This window comes from Megalops cyprinoides, chromosome 16 (genome assembly GCF_013368585.1).
Source record: "Megalops cyprinoides isolate fMegCyp1 chromosome 16, fMegCyp1.pri, whole genome shotgun sequence".
NCBI lineage: Eukaryota > Metazoa > Chordata > Actinopteri > Elopiformes > Megalopidae > Megalops > Megalops cyprinoides.
In genome coordinates this window covers 806,304-826,468 of record NC_050598.1, presented here as the reverse complement: position 1 = coordinate 826,468, position 20,165 = coordinate 806,304, and positions in this window count along the sequence as shown.

The window sequence follows — 20,165 nt, the reverse complement described above, 5'->3', positions numbered from 1 at the left end:
AATACAAATGATTCATTACAAATGATAATATCAGCTTAACAATTTGAGTGACAAGTTGAAACTTTGAAAAATGTACATGAATTTCAGAATATCTTAATATTTGGTATGCCCCCCTTTTGCTTTAATGACAGCATGCACTCAAGCTGGCATGGACGCCACAAGTTTGTGCAAAACCTGATGACCCATGTTATCAATGTTCCAAAGAGCTTCTGGTGATGTCAAAGAATGCTTGGCTTTCTCAGTCTTGAAGTGCCCCCATAAATGTTCAATGGGGTTGAGGTCAGGTGACTGTGGAGGAAAGTTCATTTCAGTCAGGACTCCTTGGTCTTCTTTGGTCTTCAAGTAGTTCTTACAAAGCTTTGAGGCGTGTTTGGGGTCTTCTGCAGTATGAATCCTTCTCCACAAAGATGCAAATCAGAGGGTATAGCATGTCTCTGAAGAATGGAGTGGTACTTCTCCTTGATCAGGATGTAGTCAATTTGGTGGAGGTGTCCAACTCCAGAGTAGGCAAACCACCCCCAGATTTGAATATTCCAACCACCACGTTTCACTGTCGGTTTGGTACACTGTGGTATCATTCTCTCTCCTATTCGTCTCCTTACACACACACCCTTCTGTTACTGCCATAAATCTCAAATTTGGATTCATCAGTAAACAGGACTTTTTCCAGTCATCCACTGTGAAATGCTGGTATTTCTTAGCCCACCCCAAGTGTTTGGCTTTGTTTCCCCTCCTGAGAAGTGGTTTAGAAACTGCTACTTGTCCTCTGAGACCACTACAAGGCAGCTTTCTTTTGACAGTACTTTTGCTGACTGGAGTCTTGTGTTCTTTATTTAGCAAATCCTATATCTGTGATGAAGTTGCTTTTCTATCTCTCAGGGAACTAAGCTTGATGTATTGATCTTCTGATGGTGTGGTCACTTTTGGCCTGCCTGATCATGCTTTGGATACAACTGATCCAGTTTTTGCAAAGCCTTTCAGAGTTCCATGCACTCCCCCCTTAGAAACCTTTAGTCTAGCCATGATTTGATGCTGAGAAAGCCCCTCTTTGCTTAGAATAATTTGACTTCTGACACTTTCACTTAGTTCTGATGCCATTTTTCCCACTATCACAATGCTACTTGGTAAGCAATGATCTGCTGGAAACTTGAGGCACTTGAGGCACAACCGTATTTGTTTTTTTCACAACCACGGGTGGCAGTGTAGCATAGTGGTTAAGGAGCAGGACTTGTAACCAAAAGGTTGCCGGTTCAATCCCCACTAGGACACTGCTGCTGTACCCTTGGGCAATCACAGCCTTTGCGATTTGCTAATCACATTGTTTCGAATTGAAATCGATTAATCGTTCAGCCCTAACGTGTACCCCACCTTAACATATAGCAAAGTGAAGAATGGCATGTTCTGTATAGTTTGCATTTTATTTTCTCATGGCGACATTTTCTGGAACAAACCGCTCAATGATTGGAACAATGCCAAAAAGATTGTATCCAAACACTTATCACCTTTACATTTGAGTGCCCAGAAACGTGCAGCAGAATTTTTGTGTGTATGTGATGGCAAACAGCAGCCGATCATTGTTGCATTGAATCGCTCCCATAAACACACTATTGAGCGCACCAGGTTATATTTGAAGGCCATTGTAGACTTAATTGCAGTTTTTGGGAAAGAAAAATTTGCCAATCCAAGGTCACACGGATAGTCATAGCAATTTCAACGCTCATTTGAAGTACAGAGCAAAAGGCGATGCAGCTCTCAGAGAGTACTTGCAGCTAGCAAGTGTGCTAAATTTTTCTCTGTTCTCATTGACGAGACTGCCGACATTAGTAATTCAGAACAAGTGGCATTAGTTGTGCATTATGTGGATACCAGTGATCAGTACTCTGTACGAGAGGACTGTTTGGGCATTGTGGCCACAACAAATACAACTGGAGAGGCATGAACAGAACTGATTTGGACCATCTCAAGTGACTTGACCTAAATCCTGATAAACTAGTAGGGCAGGGCTACGACAGGGCTGGGAACATGAGTGGAAAGATTCAGGGAGTGCAGATATGCACCCAAGAACTGCACCTGGCTGCACATTATGCGCATTGCAAAAATCATGCTTTGAATGTGGCAATTGTGCACTCTGTCAATCGTCCCTTTGTTCGTAATGCAGTTGATACAGTGAAAGAAATTGCTAATTTTGTGACCGCATCCCCGAAAAGACTACATTGTTTCTTGGGCAATCAAACTGCCACAGAGACTGACAGGCTTTATCATTAAAGTAAACCAACACTAAAAGGAAACAGCCTGCCAAGGCTAAGGATGGACACTTAAAATGTTTTGTTTGTTTGTTCTATAATAAGATGAGGGCTGTTCAGAAATCTAGCAATGGAAAAAATGTTTAAGAGCAACACTCAGGTATGGGAATGTTTTTGTTAAGTTTTGCAAGTTTTGTATAAAACAGAGTTTTGGAGTTTAATCCCAAGTAAGGGGGGGATGTCACATACTGATGACATAATTAGCAGGGGAACAGTGCTGTCCATGAGAGTTGTGAGGGCACGCGTGTATAGAGAGTAGTGTTCAATAAAATTGGTCGTTGAAGTGTCTATTCCGGACTGGAGGATTCAATTTGTGTCATATCCTGTTAATATCAAACAATGGTGACGAGGATGACAATTTCCAATTATAATTAGATCTGTAAAGTTAAGGTAGTCGAGAAAGATGAACAACTCCATGCTGAAATTCGATTGCTACAATGAGCCTGCCACGCTAGGACCACGATGGACAAGGTGGCTAATGGCATTTGAACTGTACGCAGATGGAAAAGGCTTGATTCTGTCTGATGACGTGGAAGCTTAGGTGAGACAAAGAGGACAGGCTTTACTTCTACATCACGCAGGTACTGAAGTACAGGATATTTTTCAACTCTGCCCAACACCGGAGGACCAGCTGATTAAGGTGCGGCAGTCGTAGCACTGAATGCCTATTTTGTACCGCAAGTGAACACCGTGTTCACGCGCCAAGTTTTCTACTAAACAACACAGAAACTGGGGGAAACAGTGCAGCAGTCTGTAACTAGATTACGCCAGGCTGCTAGGGACTGTGCATTTGATGTGGACATTGATAATCAAATAATTCAATTCAATTCATTTTTATTTGTTAGCGCTTTTTACAACACAAGTTGTCACGAAGCAGCTTTACATTGTTCCCAGGCCTGAGACCCCCTGAGAGCAAGCCTAAGGCAACAGTGGCAAGCAAAAACTCCCTATCAGGAAGAAACCTTGAGCAGAATCGGGCTCATGGGGGGGGCCCATCTGCTTCTGGCCGGCACTGGGCAGATAGAACAATAGTAGTTAACAGTAGAGTAATTATAAGAATGTCTCCTAGGATGTCCGGGTCTTGGAATGCAGTTGGCTTTGATGGGCAGGGCAGCAAGGTAGCAGGACTGGAAAACGGGATGAGGCGCTTGGGCTACAGCTCCGGACAGGAGCCCGGAGCAGGGAATAGGAAGCAAACAGAAAACAGTGGTTAGTGGATGATAAGAATGGCAGGGATGTAGAACAGAGAGGCAGGAGAGGAGGGGCAGAGAAAAAGGTGTGCAACAAGGAAAGACCCCGGCAGGCTAACATTATGGCAGCATACCTAGGGGACGGGAGGCAAGGGACCGGCATAGTCATGAGGGCGACCCTAAGACAGTCAACACCAGATCACGGCACAGGGTCCATGAAAGCAATGACCACTTAGTCCACCAGAGACTCTATGATCCACGCCAGCACCAGGCCATGTCCCTCAGCTGAAGGATTTACTATATAGATATGTTTTGAGCCTAGACTTAAAGGTGGAGAGAGAGTCTGTTCCCCGAATCTCAGAGGGTAAGCTGTTCCACAGGAGAGGGGCTTGATGGGAAAAGGCTCTACCGCCTACAGTAGTTTTGCCCACTCTTGGAATGGTGAGAAGCCCGGCATTTTGGGAACGAAGGGCTCTCTGCGGAAGATATGGATGAAGAAGGTCCTTAAGATAGGGGGGGGGGGCAAGCCCATTTAAAGCCTTAAATGTGAGTAAGAGTATTTTAAAAATGATCCGGTATTTAATAGGTAGCCAATGGAGAGAGGCCAGAACTGGGGTGATGTGCTCAAAGCGTTTAGTTTTAGTTAAGATTCAAGCAGCTGCATTTTGCACCAGCTGAAGGGGTTTTAATGAGACGTTTGCACATCCTGACAAGAGGGCATTACAGTAGTCTAATCTGGATGTTACAAAGGCATGGATTAGTTTTTCAGCATCGTTAATTGATACGATTTTCCTGATTTTAGCAATATTTCTCAGATGGAAGAAGGCAGTCCTAGAGGTGTTAGTTATGTGAGTTTCAAAGGAGAGCTCGGGATCAATAACACCAAGGTCTTTGATGGCTGCACTCGGGGCAAGGGAGACACCATCAAGGTCCAGTGTAAAATGAGTGAGTTTGCTCCTGATTGAATTTTGGCATATGACCAATATTTCGGTTTTGTCCGGGTTGAGGAGGAGAAAGTTTCGGGCCATCCAATTCTTTACATCTGTTAGGCAGGCCTCCATGTTTGAAATATTCAGAGGGACATCGGGTTTGACTGATATGTATAACTGAGTGTCATCCGCGTAACAGTGGAAATTAATGTCATGTTTACGGATGATATCGCCAAGAGGCAGCATGTATAACGAGAAGAGCAGAGGTCCAAGCACAGATCCTTGAGGTATACCATATCTTACTCTGGAACGAGCGGAGGATTCGTTGTTGATGGAGTCAAACTGATATCGTTCTGATAGATAAGACCTAAACCAAGATAGGGCCTGTCCACTTATGCCAACCAGGTTTTCGAGGCGGTCAAGGAGGATACAATGATCGATGGTATCAAAGGCTACACTTAGGTCTAGTAGCACAAGAAGAGAGATACAGCCATTGTCACAGGAGAGTAGAAGGTCGTTGGGCACTTTCAGGAGAGCGGTTTCCGTACTGTGGTGAGATCTAAATCCGGACTGGAAAACTTCCAAAATGTTGTTAGAGTGTAAAAAGGCACAGAGTTGCTTTGATACTGCTTTTTCCAGAATTTTCAAGAGGAATGGAAGGTTCGAGATGGGCCTATAGTTCAACAGGTCATTGGGATCAGGATTAGGCTTTTTCAGAATAGGCTTGATAACTGCTACTTTGAAGGGTTGAGGTACGTGTCCAGACATAAGAGAGGCATTGATAAGATTTAATAGTGGTGTGCCAATTGCAGGCAATAGCTGTTTTAGGAAGCCAGTTGGTATGGGGTCAAGTTGGCTGGTAGAGTTATTAGATGAATTGAGAAGAGAAGAAAAGTCGCCAAATTCAATGGGTATAAAAGAGTCAAAGCGCGAGGCGGGCCTAATAGACATGCCTACATAATCTGGAATGGGACTGGCCAGGCAGGAACCAGAAGTTGATGAGAATTTTTGTATTGTGTCTCTTATCTTTGAGATTTTACTATCAAAGAAGTTCATGAAGTCACTGCTACTATAAATTGCTGGTATGGTAGGGTTAACTGATGCAGGACTCTTGGTTAATCTGGCGATAGTGCTAAACAGGTACCTAGGATTGTCATTGTTTCTCTCAATAAGAGTAGAGAAATATTTGGATCTGGTAGCTGTGAGGGCATGCTTGTAATTTAGGAGACTTTCCTTCCACGCCAGGAGAAAAACCTGTAATTTGGTGGAGCGCCATTTTCTTTCGAGTTTTCGCGTGGCTTGTTTGAGAGCACGAGTATGGTCGTTATACCAAGGTGCTAGCTTCTTGTCTGTGATTTTCTTCCTTTTGAGGGGAGCAACGGCATCTAGAGTTTTACGCAAAGTAGAGTCGATTCTGTCCGCGAGTAGATTAATTTCAGTTGAGCAGGGGTTTGAACATAAACTAGAGGAGATTTCGTTGTGCAGGTAGTATGATGTAGGGAGCTCGTCGATAAAGGCATTTGCTGTAAGAGAGCAAAACGTGCGCCTGGAAGAAAATCTAGGCTCCAAGTATTTGAAGCACGTTAGTGGTAAATTGAAAGATGAGATAGTGGTCGGATAACACAGGATTGTGTGGCATGATTTCCACCTGGTTAATGTTGCGGTAATGTGTGGGTTTGTCCACAGCTTGATAGAGTCCAATGGATTCGATGATGGACAAAAATGCTGTTCTGAACGGGTCATGTTCATTATCCATATGGACATTAAAGTCGCCTACTATTACAGCTTTTTCTATATTGACAGCCAGGTCAGATAGAAAATTGGCAAATTCCGATAAGAAAACACTGTAAGGGCCAGGTGGCCTGTAAACTATAACAAGGATAAATAGCTGAAATGCAGTCTTGTCAGGATGTGCAAAGCTAAGTACTAATAGTTCAAATGAATGGAAGTTATAGCCAGGTTTAACGGTGGCACAGAGTTTGGAGCTGTGTACAGCAGCAACGCTGCCACCTCTACCAGTAGGTCGAGGGACCTGGTGATTACAATAACTGGGGGGAGTTGATTCGTTGAGAGCAACAAAGTCATTAGGTTTAAGCCATGTTTCAGTCAGGCATAAGATATCAAATTGGTGATCAGTAATCAATTCGTTTATTAATAAAGCTTTAGGTTGTAGCGATCTGATATTTATTAACCCAATCTTAAGGACCATTTGTCTACAGGTAGTACTTTCAGGTTTGTCAGACTTAATTTTTATCAAATTATCAGCACAAATGCCCCTACTTGATGTTTTTAAGAAGTTTGGGACGGAGGGTCGTGGAACAGACACTGTCTCTATGGGATTTTTAAGTGGTGGTTCCAGGGAAAAAGCAGACATCTGTGTAGGACAGAAAGTCTGCTGCCTGGCCTTGGCCCTGATAAGTCAAGGTTTAGTGGAATTCAAACTATGACCCATGTTACTAGAGATGATAGCTGCACCCTCCCTCGAGGGGTGGATGCCATCTCGTTTTAAAAGACCAGGCCTCCCCCAAAACTTGTGCCAATTATCTATAAAACCCACGTTGTTAGAGGGGCACCATTCAGACAACCAACGATTAAGTGACGTTAATCTGCTATAGATTTCGTCACCGCGCCGCATGGGGATGGGGCCAGAGAAAATTACTGAATCCGACATTTGTTTGGCAATCCTGCACACCGATTTAATAGTTAATTTTGTTACGCTTTACTTTTACCTTTAGCTTTAGCCAGCACTTTCAAATTGGCTTCAATGTCGGAAGCTCTGGCTCCAGGAATGCAATTGACTATGGTCGTTGGTATCTCTACGTTCACGTTTCTAAGAATAGAATCGCCAATAATCAGTGCTCTTTTAACAGGTTTCTCAGCAGGTGTGTTACTGAGGGGGGAGAACCTGTTGGAAACGTGAACCGAGGGTTGGTGGTGCACCGGGGGCTTGCGCTTGCGTCTATTTTCCCGAACCGTAACCCACTCGCCTTGCTGCGAAGGCTCTGCCGGGGTTGAACTAGGGGAAAGGCTAATTGACGCATCCGGTACTGAAAAGGATTCGATAAACTTTTCACTAGCTTTAATCTCGTATAAGGTGCGGATGCGTGCTTCTAATTCTGCTACCTTCTCCGTCAACCTAGCGTTAAGCTCGCATTTAACACAGGTGAAGTTGGTAGTAATGGCGAAGAAGGAATAACTAAACATGTTACACACGGAGCAGGGGAGACAGCGAGAGGGAGGGGAGCTAAGGATTGGAGAAACAGAGCTGCGAGAAGCCATCGTACGTAACTAGTGGCTACTTACGTAGTTTTTGCGAGGGTGTCGAAAAGTAGTGTCGGCGAGTACTCTGGGTTTGGGTCCTGGCTGGGTCCTAACCGATCGGCGTCTTGCGTCTGGCGTTCGGGGAACGAGCAACAGGAAGTGCGGGGAACGAGCAACAGGTGAGGAGCAGCAGGTAGCGAGCGAGAGCAATAAGAAATGTGGTGCTAAGCAGATGCATGTCGGATTATGTACGAAGAAAGTTGTTGGAGGAGCCAAGGCTGACGTTGGCACGCGCTCTGGAGATAGTGGCACAGTGTGAGAGAGTGGGGACGCAGATGGTGGCGGTGAAGGTGAGCGACAATGGCAGTGCTGAGGGAAGAGGTGCAGTGAACTGCATTTACAGGAAAGAGGGAAAATTCCAGAGAAACAAACAAAAATCTCGGGGGGATGGAAAAGAGAAATCTGATAAAGTGTGTTTCAGATGTGGGCATGGAGATCACATTGCCAAGGACCCAGCCTGCTCAGCGAGGGGACAAGCATGTAGAAAACGCAATGCAAAAGACCACTTTGCTAAGATGTGCAAGTCAAAAGGTAACGGCGGACAGACTGAAATGTGTTGAATCGGGGGTCAAGACAGAGATGTATTTGTGATTGAAGATGACTCAAACACAGAGAGGGTTATATTTAAGGTTGGTGGAGTAAATCTACTTATTCTAATTGACTTAAGCGCATCAGGTAACATAGTGGATGAGGGCACATGAAATGCTTAAAGAGAAAGATAAAATGTGTCTCCTCCAAGGCAGTTAAACCCTTGTACCCCTACTTCCAAGGTGCCCCTACCAGTAAAAAGTGTGTTCAAATGCCAAATAGGGATGGGAAAATGTAACATGGAGGCAGAGTTCACAGAAATACAAGGACGTGGAGAGCCACAGAAACAAGCATTTTGAGTGCTTAAGGAAAAACTAGTTGAGACTGGCACTCTGGCATATTTCAACAAAGATGCTCCCACCAAGGTCGTACCAGACACAGGACCAGTTGGCATAGGTGCAGTCCTAGTACAAGAACAACAATGAGAAATGGTACCAATGTTATGTAAGCAGGAGCCTATCAGACTGTGAACGAAGATATTCACAAACCGAACAGGAGGCCCTTGCATTAGTTTGGGCCTGCGAGAGATTACACCCATATACTGTATATATATGGTAAAAGGTTTGAATACAGTGACCTCTTTGTGTAGTACTCTTAGTGTCCACCAGACGGCCACTTTCGATTGTGTTGCAGAGAGGAAGGAAGTTCCTCGGACAAATAGCACCATAGTAAATAACCGTGAATTAATCTGTGTAACGTACTAAGAATTAGAGCACAATTTCTCGTGACAATTCCTGAAGTGTTGCACTTGACACTGAAAAGTGTCCATGACCTGTGTTCAGCTCTTTTCATTGCACGGTGCGCACGCAAGGTGTTGCTGAGTTATATTTTAATATGTTAGTGACCCTTCCCAAAATTACCTATTTGTTAGTAACTCTAATTTATATAGTTTCTCTTTAAATAATGGCATCCTGCAGTTGTTGGGGCACAATTTAAAAGTAATCCTTCAGTTGCACTAATGCTGAAGTGGTAAGACAGTTTTTTTTGCTCTCCAATTAAATAGTTGAAACTTGCTGTTTCAGAGTATTTTCATCAGTTGTTAGTTTCTGTATGTATGAATGTTGTATCAGTCCTCTTCCAAATGGAGTTAACGTTATTCTGTCAAGTGAATTAATATAACTCATTTTACGAGTTAGCAATTAGCAGGTGACCACACAATTAGCGTATTAACTGCATTGTATTGTTTAACAGGAAAGGAGAGCAGTTTCAACAAGTGCATGTGCAGAATAGATGATAAACATGATGCCCCATGTTGTATCAGGTGTGCTAGTTTTGCCATGCCAATAGTACCCCCTCACTGTGTGTTGATTCTCCTAAATTTGTTGTATTAAACTCATATTAAACTTTTAGTATCTAACATAACTGATTATTAAATGAATCTTTTGAATGACTCCCCTTTAATACGAACACATTTACACTTATTGTGAGTGAAAAAGTAATATTCAGACTCACTCAGTAGCAGTTTCAGCTCCTTTTCATCAGTCACCTGAGCTTTAATGAGACACTTGAGCTTGTTTGTCTTTCATAAGCTTTGATAGTGGGAGCAGAGTGGCAACAGCTGTTACCAGGCTGTTCTCCACATTCAGCCTGCTTGGTTTTGATGCGAGTCAAAGCTGAGACGGTCACTTCACACATAAGTAGATCCAAAAGGCAAAAGTTCATTCGATGCACGTTTTCCCAGCTCAGAATATTCCTTTTCAACATCACACCAAAACTCTGTCAATGACTTTTCAGCATGTGCCATCTTTAGCCCACGGTCAGAGGACAAATCCATCAGATTTTCCTGCAGTCTTGCAGGAAGGCTGATGCTGCTTTCATTCACACTGAATGGGTTCCTCACCCAGTCCAGTTTTTCTGACTTTGCTTCAGTATCATGGAAGTACTGGTTGAAATCAGTGTTGAGTTTGGACAGATGTGCTTTCACCATTTTCACCACAGGACTTCTGTGAACATCAGTGGTGACAAGATGGGCATCAAGCAGTGGGAAACAGCTCACATCTCCATCCTCTCCCATAATTTGACCTTCTTTATGAATCCATTCACTTTGTCATACATGTTAAGGATATGTGAGTCCTTGACTTGAAGTGATAGGTGAAGTGATTAAGTTTGATGAACACATCAGCAAGATATGCCAGATGCGCAGCCCACTCTGCGTCCTCAAACACTGCCGCAAGGGGGGTGCAAGTACTCTTTCAGGAAATAATCACCTCAGTACTAAGTTCAAACGGTCTCAGTAGCTCTCTGCTCCGGCGACGCTCCGCCCTGCTTGAGTCCTGCGCGCACACAAACGCCAAGACAAAAACCGAACGACAAAAAACCCCATAACTAATACCAAAAGAAAAAGGAAATAACCAAGAAAGCAACTTAACCGGCACCAAGACAGAGCGCTTCCCCCACGCACTCCTGCTGCTTTCTCCAGGCGGCTGTCTCCCTTTCCACCCCAACTCACTACCTTTTAAAAGGCAGCAAAGCTCCGCTCTCAGGTGCCTGTCGTTACTCACTCGTTATTCCATTATTGAATTAATGCTGCGCCAGGCCCACACGCAACTCCCCGGGCTGCCCAAACCACCGCCCGACATTAACATTTAGCAATTTGAAATCCATTAACTCAGGTAGATTTTCGTACTTGAACTCAAAACAAACAATTGTTATTAGCAATCTGTTAACGTTACTCAAAAGATTACCACAATTTGTAGATAGCCTGTTTGCTATCGTAAAAGTGTAAGAAATTATAGCTACTTACTGAAGAGCAGGGCTAGTCATGATCTAACTAGTAACTTAGGGTGGTAGTTGATTTTAAGGTACAGTTATGATAATGATGATTTGTAATTAAGATTGAGATTGGACTAAAATGTGTGTAATTGGATGCTTAGATGTAACCATCTTATTTTTACAATTCAGTGTAAATTGGCTGAGAAATAGAGCTTGAAAAGTAAATGCCATTTTGTTGCATATGTAACTAACAGGACAACAAAGTCACATATGCAACAAAGCCTGGAAAATATATGTAAGCTTGAGTAACAAACAAAAATGCACTTACTATATGTTAAATAGGGGCTGTTGTTGAGAAATTATTTTGAATAAAAACAACCTTGCAATAATTACAGGGAACATTGTTTAAGTTTGTAATATTGGTGGGCACCAAAATTATTATTCTTTTTCAAGTCCATTTCTGCTGGATAATATTTTGTGCAGGCATATCTTGTGTTTTCAGTCAGACAGAAAAAAACATATTGTTTGACTTGGGTGGATCAGAGAGGTCTGTACAAGTTGGTCATACCTGGTATGTCAAATTTCAGTGTTTTTTTTTTTTTTTTTTTTTTTTTGTAAATTTACTTGCATAAATAAACTATGCAAATTTTGTCATACACAAATGCTATCTTATCTCCTTGGTGCTTGAGCTTTATTTTCTGAAAATATTTTGGATGTTCAACACTTATAGACCCAGATTATATATTCATGAAAACAGAGAGACCCAAGTCTCTCCAGTACAGTACAGTGTGTGTGTGTATGTGTGTGTGTGTGTGTGTGTGAGAAAGAAATTGAGCTGCAGTTCCGAGGTAGAGACACTGGCTATTCATAGTATGTTAAAGAACTCTAGTGAAGTAACCCTTGTGGACCGCACTATCTGCCACATTGAAGAACTATGATCAGCAATCATAGGATTCATTCATGCTCCTTAGATGCCAGGTTAGGGTTACACACTAATTTTCTGTCGTGCCTTGGCCACCCCCTGTATAAAACTAGTTCCGCCACTGCCAAGTAGCCCACGCACTCTCCTCATCATTGCTGCCGTGCCATCTGTACAAATGTGACTGCAGGATTTCCAGTCCAGATTGTTGTCTTTGAAAAGCTGCCTATAACCTGAAAAATGTCCTCGCCATTTGTCTTTCCTATAAGCTTCTTGCAAAACAAAATATACCCATTTATGTCCGACATGTCTTTATAGCGCACAAAGGCCAGGAGCTGATGACATCTGTCATTTCATCCAACTGCAAAGCGAACTGACCTCCTTGCTTCATTTTATCCACCACTTGCCCAACAATATTAATGGCCATATCATCGATCCGACGGGACACTGTGTTGTTTGATAATGGAACTGTCTTGAGTGCGTTGGCCGCTTTCTTATCAATCATAGTTTCAGCCAAGTCCTCGGTTTTACCAAGACTGAGTGTTTGGTGCTCTGGTGCCACTGTAGATGGGCTTGCTTCATTGAATTATTTGTCAGGACTTTGCCGCAAAGAAACCACTGTGACTACAGTGGATCCGCGGACGTACAAGTAAATCCGTAGAAAATATATTTTTCACTGAACTGCCGGCTTGGCCTCTTTTCTCCTTTTGTCTCCAGGCTCCCCTAAACCTGAATCCGGAACAACAGCAACTGGACGTTTGAGCCATTTATCCATGTTTGCTAGCTAGTTCGTTTGCGCGCACTTTTGAGCTGAACGTGACCACTTCACAGAGTAGTGTAATAGTTGACACCTGCTGGGGGGGACTAGTTGCAGTGCGCACGTACCATTTTAGCAATGGGATTATAAAATGACTTGGAGTATTTTCTTATCGTTTTGGAAATAAATCGTAATCCCCAATCTTTCCATGTACCCCCTGAAAGCTGCTCAAGTACCCCTAGGGGTACGTGTACCCCCAGTTGGGAACCACTGACGTATGATATGCGCTGTGATGGTGATATAGTCCTGTGTGGCACGGCTTGTCCACCCGTCTGTAGTAATTGAAATACAATTAGCTTCTTTAAAGCTATTCACAACATGATCTCTTGTGTCTTTGTAGAGATCTGGAATGACAACACTAGAAAAGTGTTTTTGTGACGGAATTTGGTATTTCGGCTCCAGTGTTTTGAGCAAAAGCCTAAAGCCATCGTTTTCGACAACAGAAAACAGCTGCAAGTCACCAGCTATGAATTTGCCAATTGCTTTGGTTATTTCTGTAGCTCTTTGGCTTGTTGGAGGTAAAGCTGTAGCAAATGACTCCTGTAAAGTTGTTTGACCCAATGGCAATTTCTTTTTAATTTTAATCTGCTCTTTATGGTACTGTTGAAGATGAAAAGTCATGTTGAAGGTGTTGGCTGCTGTGTAGGGATTTATCGCCTTGCACAACTTACAAACTTCTCTTTTGTCAACAACTCGTTCGTTGTTTCCGTACTTCACTGGAAAGCCGAAGTATTGCCACACGTGATTTCAGCATAGCTGGAGCGTTCTCGATCTCAGATGGTTGATTACCGCCTGCAGCCATTTTCAAGTTCTAGTAATCTAGCTGTTCAGGCTGTATACCCTGTTGCATACAAAACGGCGATTTTTTGGCCCTCTGTTGTCTAAAGTGTGTAATTGCAACAGAGATTTTGGTGGTTGTAAGTTGATCCCAGATCATTTTGTTTGTGGTTAAATACCAGGGTACAATACAAAGCAGCAAATATTGCGATATCATTTTCTGACTTACAAAATAGATCGTAATATTTTTGGATCGCGAAATACCGAATTTTGATTTATTGTCTGATCCCTAGTATCTACACTTCTACCACACCCCTATGTATAGATTTGCTTTCTTATAACATATACCATAAAACTTCCAATAATAGCCGAGTCTCCAATAAACACAGGCCTCTTAAAATCGCCAGAATGCGTGACCCTTTCAGTGAAATAAACTCCTGCCTCAAATAAAAAAAAGATGAGTGGGTTAAAATGCTTACAGTAGTCCTATTTATTTTTTGTGGCTAAAAACAAAATAACACAAACAAATAATTTTTTACATGAGGCTAAGTGAGGTTGTTTTAGTAAACTCAATTTGCCTTATGCGTGTCACAAATTAGATTAAACATAAATGAACAAAACAAGCTGTCTTTCAGATCATGGTAGCCTAAATTCACAGTGATACTGCTAGTCTTACAGACTGTGCTCTCCCATAGGTTGCAATGACAAGGTGAATTTTCCTGGTCAGTTCAGCTACCAATAACTTGCAGAAGCCTTGCAGAAGGCTTTAGGTGAAATAAACGCAGGTTTCTTGTTATCGCAGTCTCCAATAAATGCCGGTAAAGTTAAGTAATGAAAGCAAATAAACGCCTCAGCATTTATTGGAAGTTTTGCAGTAACTTGCAGATTAGAAACACTAAAGGAGACTACATGTATGAAGGAAACATTAATTATAAATTGACAAAGACAATTATAAAAATGCAAAACTGAGATCTGACAAACAAATCTTTATTTTTATATATTGACAAAAAAAAATATTAAATGTAATTGAAATTTCTGGCAGGGTCCCAGGTGTCTTCCTAAGTTTTCCCACTGAAAAACACCATGAATGCAAACAACTGTAAGATCACTGCATTTACCACAAGATTATTTTATATGAATGGGCTATCATAAAACAACAAATGACTTACAGTCAGTTTTGCAGAAGCCTGGTACTAAACTAGTAAGGAAGTAAGTAAATTTATTTATAAAGCACTGGCTGATGCTGGCCGATCCTCTACACATAAATTAACAGAAGGAGTAGAACTTATAGAAAACAGTAATTTATTTTAAAAAAAAAAACAAAAAACCCACACACAAACACAGGAGACCCAGTCTACATCCACCAGCACACAAAGCAGCTTCCAACCATCTGAACCTGGCCACACACCTGTATATATACAAGCCTAATTAGGCCAGATGTGACCAGTAACTGGTTCTCAGACAGACAAGACAATTAACAAAACAATTAAACCATCATTAAATAATCAAGACGAAACCTGTTTCACACAAACAATTAAACAATTAACATTCAGCCTGTTGGGGTGGGGTGAAGGGCTGCTCCTTCACAAGCACATTTAAAAACAGCCAAAGCTGACCAAAGTGCTGAATTTTTACCATGAGGCACAAGGCAGCCAGCTGACCTTTACCTCTTCTCTTCCCTACACACACGTGCACATGAACACACACACACACACACACACACACAGTCAAAAACAAGTGTTAGCCATTTCAGCAACTACTGTTAAATGCATTACTATTTCACTCTCTCAGTCAGTTTCAACATCTTACCTCCTTTACTCTTCTGTCTGTAATTCGGTCATAGTAGGATATCTGCTGCTTTGAACATTTTCTGCAGTCTAAAATGATGCAAAAAAGAAACATTTATTAAACAATGAAGAAGAGGCTTTGACATCCTCCAGGTGAATACAGTATATGAGTCCTGATTTTCATACAGGAAAGCAAATACAGATACAGCACCTTGTGGATAAAGACAGGTTAGTGAGCAATCCTTTATGTTTTTTATGGTTACTTAAAATAAGGGGGATTATGGAGACCTGGATCTGATCTGTTCTCCTAAAAGTGTTCTGCTTGTATTGCTCTTTGGATGTGTTTGGTTAAGTGTGTCTACATGCACACAAATATACTAACATGCTGTTATCAAGGAATTGCATTTATACATATGCAAAAAACATCTTGCATGATCTTCATGTGGACATTTGCATAAACTTGGGGGGCTCAAGGGGCTGAAGATACATCAAGCCTTGACCAAGTGTGGAGAAGAGGCAACTTCGTTGCAGCGCAGGGTGGCAACACCACATCAGACGCAGGAGATCCTCAGGCAGGAAGCACCCCAAAGTACTGAAGATCTCTTGGTAACGGCTTTGCCCCAGAACCACATGACGGACCACTCTAATGCCTCCCAACAACTCCAACCTGCAAAAGAGAGGGTAAAATGGCCAAGGATGAGTAGCAAAAAGGAATGGCAACAGTTGGATGAGGATCTGGACAAGATCCTTGAAGTTGCTCTGGCAGGGACAGTGGAACGGAAAATCAACACGATGACTGCAATTACCTACAACATGGCAAGGGAGCGGTTTGGCACAGAGGAGAGGATGACCACCAGCCCAAAGGAGAAGCAGATTGAATCGAAGGGAGAAGGAGATACGAAGACTGAGGAAAGAAATCAAGATCCTCACCAGGCAGTTCAGGAACACTTCAGAGGAGGAGAAAGGGGGGATTAAAGCCCTAACATCTGGGCTCCGAGACCGGCTTCGCAGGCTGAGGAAGGCGGAGCGAGTGCGGAAGCTGAGGAAGGATAGAGAGGTCAAGAGAGCGCAGTTTAGTAAGGACCCCTACAGGTTCACCAGGGCCTTGCTGGGGGAAGCCAGATCGGGCATATTGACCAGCTCTAAAGAAGAGGTTGAGGAATTCCTTAGGACAGCCCACTGCGACACACACAGGGACAAAGATCTTGGCAGCCATCCAAAGATCAGCAGTGCAGCACCCCCCTCAAAAGACCTGGATATCAGAGAGCCATCCCGGAAGGAAGTTGAGGAGGTGGTAAAGAGGGCCAGAACAGCATCAGCCCCTGGACCAAGTGGCCTGCCCTACAAGGTCTACAAGAAATGCCCACGTTTGCTACGCAGACTGTGGAAGCTCCTCAGGAAAATCTGGGCAAAGGGCAATATACTAGCAACCTGGAAGGTGGCAGAGGGCCGCTTTGTGCCAAAAGAGAAGGGATCTTCTGAGATCAGCCAATTTCGTACCATCTCTCTACTGAATGTAGAAGCCAAGATTTTCCTCTCGATCTTGGCAAGGCAGATGACAACCTACATGACGGAGAATGGCTATGTAGACACCTCAGTCCAGAAGGGAGGGATCCCAGGGTTCTCTGGGTGCATGGAGCACACCACCATACTCAGCCATCTGATCCAGGAGGCCAAGAGGAGCAAGGGCAACCTAATAGTTGTCTGGTTAGATCTTGCCAATGCATATGGGTCTATGCCCCATAACCTCATCAACAAGGCCTTGGAACACTACCACATCCCAAGCAAAATCAGGCAGATTCTTAAGTTCTGTGTGAGCATTTTGCTTAAATCCAAACTCACAAAATGTTATAATCATTACTTACATACATACATCAGTGTAAGATTAATTTAAGTCACTTTAATTGTTTTTACTAAATAATACTATTTGGATGCTACTCAACTCAGTTTCGTGGAAATTGTTGACAAAACTGGATTAAGTAAATCCAACAAATTATTTTTTGAGTGTATGCATTTGTTAGGAGATGGGCTATGGATGAGTTTTTGCCCTTCATGTTCCTGATCTACCGACCTCAGATATACAGTATGTCAAAATATTTTTTGAATTTAATAAAACAACTTGTATCGTATTGTGTGTTATCGTACAGTGGTGAATTTATGACAAATCAGACCCTATTTATGAGAAAAAGGTTTCCATAACAAACATGTACTTCTTCAGTTTTGATGAGAACATCAGAAGTCTTCAACAAAATCAACATCACGCTATTTAAACGTCATCCTGTACAATACTACAGCACAAAAATTATAAATAGTTAGCCTCTGGTTAGATCTGCCCAAAGGGAGGTTCATCCTCCCTTACTGCCATTCACCCTCATGTTAAAAGCCAGGACTCAAACCGCTGGGGTAACAACCATTTATAATGGACATCAATGGAGGCTTGGGGAGGTCGGACCTCCGTACAGTAATTTTCAAATGCAGTCGGGGGTGGTGTCGGTATTTTGACACAGGGAGACGGTTTTTGTGACTTTGAAGTGTTAAAATAGTAATATTATCAGTATTTTAACAGATTAATCTGTTAAATTTATGTGTATTTATTTTTCTCTTGGAAGTTTAGTTTTCTCTGAAATTTTAGGGAGGATGGTCCTCCTCAATGGACGAGCCTCCTCTGATATGTAAGCTACGATAATGTTCGATTCGATTATGTTTACAGCACAATCGTTTCAAATGAATTAATCAAGCAGCGCGAGCGCCAAAAGTGTTGTCATTCTCTGCGAAAATCTCTGGTACATCTGCTACTTGGTACTTGAAGGAGATAAGAAAGACAGGGTGCAGATTTTGAGCATGTACTTGAAATGAAATGTAAACTACAAAATGAGCAATTCGGGCAAACAGGTTTTTGTTACGTTTAGAGATGCAGTAGTATTAATTCTGAGGTATATTAACGTGTAACACATTTAAAATGTAGCTAAAATGTAGCATTACTGTTATAGCTAAAGCATGCTATCTAGCTTGCTAGCTGAATTGAGACAGTCTTTTGCCCAAAATGTAACTTAGCTCATCATGATTGTGTGTTTTTATGTGTCACACTCTTATTTGCTTTTTCATCCATTTTGCTCTCTAAGCCATGACAAAGGCCAAGATGAAAACAGGTTATGGCACAGCTGGTAGTAACATAACACCATGAAACAAGTAGGTTGATGGTAACTTGCTGTGCTGTGTAGTACTGGAACAATATGTACAAGCGTTCGTGTTTCTTTGGTCTTTGTTATTAGTTTTTTTTAAGTCTCTTTTAAGTAAATATTGCCAGCAATATTTATATATTTATTTTTACATTGACTAAAAGAAGGCTCATAAACTACATCAGCCATGATCCTTTGTGGTGCTTGAACGTATCCGCATTTTAACACAATCTAAGAATGATGTCAACTAGGCTATAAATTTGGTAAATGTGTCTTAGTGGTAGGAAAACACAAAGTGTCATGATATGTGTACGAGGAAAAGCATCATTTCATATGAAACTTGATGTCATTCTTACGTGAAGAAAAGCATCATTTCTATTAAATTTGATGTCATTCTTAAGTTGAAAAAGCATCATGCTTAAAAATTTTGTCAAGAAAAGCATAATATTGACTTAGATAAAACATCATTTTCCTTAAACTTGAAGTCAAGTAGGTAAGAAAAAGCTCAGTTTAGTTAGACTTGACATCAAAATGAATTATGTAATGTCCCTGTCATTGACTTACATTGCCTACAATAAACATTAAAAAAACTTTGTATAAATTCAACAGAGCCGTACCGTAGGGGAACCGTAGTGGGAACCGTAGCTCTTTTGCTTCCCTTGTCCTGGAAAGTCTTTGTGACCGTTCCATTGAAATTTTTTCAGTCAAACATTGAAATTCCAATGTTTGACTGCATCTCCTGAGAGAAAAGATGAACGCAGACAGCCCAAAGTATATGCATGGGAGCATATTGGACCCTCTACCACATATCTGAAAAGCGCGTCCCCCTGCCCATTTTTGTCTGGTGCTCTGAACTGAAATAGGCCCTAGAAGACTCTAACAGACACAGGAGGTCAGAGGCCAGAGGTCAGAGGCCAAACATGATGTCAGCACCCGAATGTCCGAGGACCACAAAACTTGGCATGCAAAAGCACCCCAGGAGGCCAAAGCGATCCCTCGAGTTTCAGGTGGCTGGCTACCATGGGCGGCCCATAGCGACCCCTAGAAATGCTGGTTGTGTTCACATATGGAAGGTTGCCACGCGAGCTAGGAAAGTTCGATCGGGCCGAAACTGTAGATTATGAGTCGCCGCAATGAGAGGTCCAACATAAGTGAGAGCCAGATGCGTAGCTCCCTTGTGCACAGGCACATGTCATAGAACAATGAAATTTGGCATAGAACATCTAACTGTGATGGAGAATATTGGAGAAAAGTGAAATAACACCTCTCACTCTCACAGAGCCTATAGTGCCCCCTTGGAATGTAATTGTTTCAATCTTTACATAAATAAAAAGACTGTTTGCAAGTATAATTTATTCAGTGATCTCTTCAGACGCAATTTAATCAAACATTTACAGCACAGGTGTGTTGGGAATTTTCTCCCTTCATGGAACCAAGTCGGGACCGGCGAAGTAACACACTGATGACCACTTTTCAATTGAAAAGATTTATTTCAATGCACAAAGGGAGACTCGCATGGGAGCAGCGACATGCGAGTCTTCACAGATCTTCAACATAATGGCCACAAGTGGGGGTTTAAGTACCTTGTCTGCGGTATACCAAATGGCAGGTGTGAACATTCCCATCAGGATGTGCATATCACA